General features: G+C 56.1%; 1 long non-coding RNA gene across 2 annotated transcripts; it reads right to left on the reverse strand.

Moving 5' to 3' along the window:
- Positions 1 to 665: 665 nt before the first annotated feature.
- On the reverse strand, positions 666 to 4,087 carry LOC132684071 (uncharacterized). Of its 2 annotated transcripts, none has more exons than XR_009612558.2 (3): positions 3,663 to 4,087; positions 1,818 to 1,910; positions 666 to 952 (listed from the first exon to the last, which is right to left on the reverse strand). It is a non-coding gene; the product is annotated as an uncharacterized LOC132684071 (long non-coding RNA). The 2 variants fall into 2 exon arrangements; XR_013557743.1 differs by having other exon boundaries at positions 1,818 to 2,009.
- Between the last annotated feature and the right edge of the window lie 951 nt (positions 4,088 to 5,038).

Below are 5,038 nucleotides of genomic sequence, written 5' to 3' on the forward strand. Positions count from 1 at the left end.
GTCTGAAGAGGCTCAGAAGGGCCTCCCCGCGCGCTCACCAGCCCAGCTGGGACTCGGGGAGCCTCCCCAGGCGTTGGCTTCACTTGCTGTGCTTTAATATTCTATGCTTGACACGAGCTCCATTTTGATTGTGGAATCACCCCAGCACCCCACATCCTCAGGTGCTATTTGGGGCTCTGACTCTAAGCCCCTTTGGAAATACCTGCACAGACATGGCTGTGGTGTTGAAGGTTCCCACTGAGAAGGGCCAGGACGTGGCGCCCACCGCCCAGCGGCTCCTGCGGGAAGCAGAGGCCTGCGAACTGCGACTGCCTCCGGCACTGTGCCCGGGGCCCCATGCGCACGCACACGCTCCAGGGTCGCGCGCTGCAGGGCCACCTCCCGCACACTCCAGGGCCGCCTCACCTCTGGGGAAACCTTGTTCGGATCAGGGCTTTCCAGCGTGTTAGTATCACCCCCGAACTAGATGTTCCCAGAGTTTGAGCTGGTGTTGGGCGTGTAACTTTATTACGTGCCTCTCGCGATAAGCACGTTCCCATCAATTAACCAAACTCAGAGAAGGGGACTTTCCACACAACTTTTTAAATTATACTTTTATTTTACAGAAAGGGATTGTGTGCGAGTGCGTGTGCACACGAGCAAATGGGGAAGGGGCAGAGAGGGAGGGAGGGAGGGGGAACTCCAAGCAGACTTTGCACCTTCAGAGCTGAGCCCCACGTGGGGCTGGATCCCACAACCTTGAGATCGGGACCAGAGCCCAAGTCAAGAGTCTGACGCTCAACCCACCGAACGCCCCAGGCGCCCCGCCACAGAATTTGAGATGGGTTATTCTTGAAAATGCATTCGTGTCATCATTTTGAAGTGTTCAGTGACTTTGTGCTGATGATCTTTCTTCTGTGTCATCAGACACATTCTCAACTGGATGCGCGAAAACCAAGTTACGAGCTAATCCCTGGAATAAAGGCCATGGGGATAAAGGTGGAGGACACAAATAACTCCGTAATTACAGCAATTTTCCTTCCAGGTTCTGCGGGGGGTGGGGGGAGGGGGTGCATGCCTCTGCGGGCTCCGCTTGGGGCTCCGCGGCCTGCACTGCACAATGAGCCCCCGCTCCTGCCCCTGCCGCCCAGCCTCCACGGGAGGAGGTGACAGAGGGCCACGCCTAGGGCACACACTATCCCCCACAACAAAGGGGGAAAAGAGAATGGGGGGATTTTTTTTTAATTACAAAACTATCACCTTCCAGTTCCTAGCGGTAAGTTTTTTTTTTTTGTTTTTTTTTTTTTTGTTTTTTTTTTTTTAATTTTTTTTTCAACGTTTTTTATTTATTTTTGGGACAGAGAGAGACAGAGCATGAACGGGGGAGGGACAGAGAGAGAGGGAGACACAGAATCGGAAACAGGCTCCAGGCTCCGAGCCATCAGCCCAGAGCCTGACGCGGGGCTCGAACTCACGGACCGCGAGATCGTGACCTGGCTGAAGTCGGACGCTTAACCGACTGCGCCACCCAGGCGCCCCCCTAGCGGTAAGTTTTAAAAGCTGGATTACATGGATGATTTTCCCAGGAAATACATTTCCGAAGTACAAAGTGACTCGGGTAGAAAGAGGAAATCTAATTAGTCCAATGGCTGGGGTGGGGCGGCAGGAGCAGACAAAAAATATCCAAAGGTTTATCCTTAAACAGGCACCGGGCACGGGCAGCTTCACTGTGTCCCCACCACCGTTCAGGAATAATCTCCACGGCGGAGAGGTGGGAGACCCGCGCTTAGGTCTCCGGACACCAGCTGCTGGGTTCGGATCCCACCTTCCCGTCTTACCAGCAGGGTGAGACCTCGCGCGGGCTACTCAGGCGCACTGTGCCTCAGGTTCCTCGTCCGTCCACGAACATGAAAATAGTGCCTAACTGACGGCTGGTTTGCAAAATAAAGATCGAACGCACGTGAAACGGGTACAACTGTGACTGTCGCGTAGTAAGAACTCGATCCACTTGAATTGTTACCAAGAGTTACCTGCTCCCAAACACACAGAGGCGGAAGCATCACAATTCATTCCACACGGTTAGCCAAAAACCAGTGGTGGGAATAACACACTCACGCGCTCGCTGATAGGGACATATTATTTCTATTAGGACACAACTGCCCCAAATAAAAGCACCGACAAGCAGAATCCAATACATCAGGAGCAAGTATGGCTCATCTCAGGAACGCACCGTGAGTCAACAGTACAGACAACACGTACAACATGACAGTACAGTGCATTTTATTAAGAGATCAGAAAGAGGCAAATCTTTGGTCATCTCCAAAGACAGGGCTCCCCAAAAAGCACGTGGCAAAACTGAGTATCCACTACTGGATTTCGAGCCTGTACAACCACGAGACCTTTAGGAAGCAAAGAATAGTAGGACAGCCGGCTAACACTCATGGATACTAGAGTGGGGGCCCAGCAGACCTGGGCAAACCGTCAGATGGCAAGCCTTTTAGGACTCCCAAGCCAGCTGGCCTCCATCCCAACCACTCAACACCACCGTCGTGGCACAAAAGCACGAAAGCAGCCGTGACCCTGTGTACGTAAACGGGCAGGAGTGGCTGCATGCCAGTGGAACTTTATTTAGGAAAAGAGGCAACGTGGGCCGGATCTGACCCCCTGGCACTCGTTTGCAGACCCCTGGGCTGGAACCATCCGTGCAGTCAGAAACAAGACAAAGGTGCCTGATTTTATCTTGGACTCCCAATAGACGTCATAAAACAAGAAAATATATATGATGTACAAGTACTAGAAAGGCAGAGATAAAACTACAATCATCTGCATAATTATAGGACTGTTTGACTAGAAAAATCCAAACTGGCGAATCAACGGCAAGCCGTTAGAATTAAACGCGGCCAATTTTAAGGTCAGTATATAGTATTTGTTAAAACAACACTATATGATTATAACATTTTATGGGGAAAAGGGTGCCGTTTGCGACAGCAATAAAACCCAGGAATAAACCGAGAAGGAGCAAATCTGACATAAAAGAAAACTAGACAAGTTCACTGAGATCCCAATAAGTCACAAGACCCATTCCTGAGCAGGACTCCGCGGCACATCAATGTCGATTTTCCCAAATATGCCCATACACTCAGTGCGGTCCCAAGATTCCTGACGGGACTGGTTTCTTGCAGCTGCCGCTAAACTTTATATGACAGAGAAAATGTACAAGATTAGCTGAGAGGCGTGTTTAAAAGGACACAGAAAAGGAACTGGCGATAAAGCCATCCTAGGGAGTGGACCGTGTCACGGGCAGGTCCACGGGTCAGGACCCAAAGAGCAGAGACAGAACCAAATATTTGTGGGAATTGAAGAAACGCTGACAGTAGCATTTCATGTCAGTAAAGACAGGACACCTTTCGCAGGAAATGATCACGTGCCTCTGCCTGTGTTTCTGAAAAGAAGATGTCACGTCCACCAGCCTGTGTGCCCTCTGCCCTCCGCGGAGCCGGAGAGATGGGAGGACGGCTCCCACCTGGGTTGTGTGTTTGTGACCACTTTGTTGAGAAGCGGGAAACTTGAGGGGAGCCTGGACCCTCCGAAGGGGCACAGAAGAGGCTGGGGAGTGGAGACACCACCTGGCTAAGAAGGGAAGCCTGCAGGAGGGGACACGCCGGAGGGTATGGGGTACTCACCGTGACACAGAGGGACAGCATCAGCCACACCATCTGGGGTGAGGGAGGGAGCGAGAGAAGCCGCGGCCACAGCGGCGGGGCCTTGCCTGAATCCGAGGCCACCCTGGGGGTCGGGGTGGGGGTGGGGGGTTGCACCCCAGCTACCGCCCATCAGGCTGAGGGAACACGGGATAAAGGACAGCCCACCCCCTTCCGGTTCTCTTGGGCTGGATCCGATCTGCTCTCTGCAGGTTCTGGAACTCAGCTGGGAACATTCACCCCAGTGGCCAGGTCCAGAGAGTAGGGGTCACGTGGAGTTTCTCTGCCTGCGACCAGCACGAATTCCTGTCTGCACTTCATTCCGAGGAGCCCCCAGACCACCCCACCCCCCATCTGTTTGTGTTTCTGTTGACATTATCATCTAAGGAGGGCCCAGACGGGTCCTTGAAGCCGGCCTTCCAAACATAAATAAGCAGCCTGTTTCAGTAAAACAAATTACGCACTTTTTGACATTTGCCAGTGTTTTGATTCCAGAAAGGCTGTGGACAATTCCCACAGTCCTGGCCCCCAACCCGTGGCCCTGCCGCCCCTGCTCACACTCACTCACCTTCCCACAGTGCCTGCCTCCGGGGGACCCTGTCTCTGGGGGGGGCCCTGCCTCCAGGGGACCTGTCTCTGGGGGGCCCTGCCTCCGGGGAACCCTGTCTTTGGGGGGGGGACCTGCCTCCGGGGGACTGTGTCTCTAGGGGGGCCCTGCCTCCGGGGGACCCTGTCTCTGGGGGGGCCCTGCCTCTGGAGGACCCTATCTCTGGGGGGGGGCTGCCTCCGGGGGACCCTGCCTCTGGGGTGGGCCCTGCCTCTGGGGGGGCCCTGCCTCTGGGGAGGCCCTGCCTCCGGTGGACCCTATCTCTGGGGGGGCCTGCCTCCGGGGGACTGTGTCTCTAGGGGGGCCCTGCCTCCGGGGGACCTTGTCTCTGGGGGGGCCCTGCCTCCGGAGGACCCTATCTCTGGGGGGGGGGGCTGCCTCCGGGGGACCCTGTCTCTGGGGGGCGCCCTGACTCTGGGGGAGCCCTGCCTCTGGGGGGGCCCTGCCTCCGGAGGACCCTATCTCTGGGGGGGGCCAGCCTCCGGGGACCCTGTCTCTGGGGGGGCCCTGCCTCCGGGGGACTCTGCCTCTGGGGGGGCCCTGCCTCCGGGGGACCTTGTCTCTGGGGGGGCCCTGACTCTGGGGGGGCCCTGACTCTGGGGGACCCTGTCTCTGGGGGGGGCCCTGCCTCCGGAGGACCCTATCTCTGGGGGGGGACTGCCTCCGAGGGACCCTGTCTCTGGGGGGCGCCCTGCCTCTAGGGGAGCCCTGCCTCTGGGGGGGCCCTGCCTCCGGAGGACCCTATCTCTGG

Source organism: Panthera onca, chromosome C2 (genome assembly GCF_046562875.1).
Source record: "Panthera onca isolate mPanOnc1 chromosome C2, mPanOnc1 haplotype 2, whole genome shotgun sequence".
Lineage (NCBI taxonomy): Eukaryota > Metazoa > Chordata > Mammalia > Carnivora > Felidae > Panthera > Panthera onca.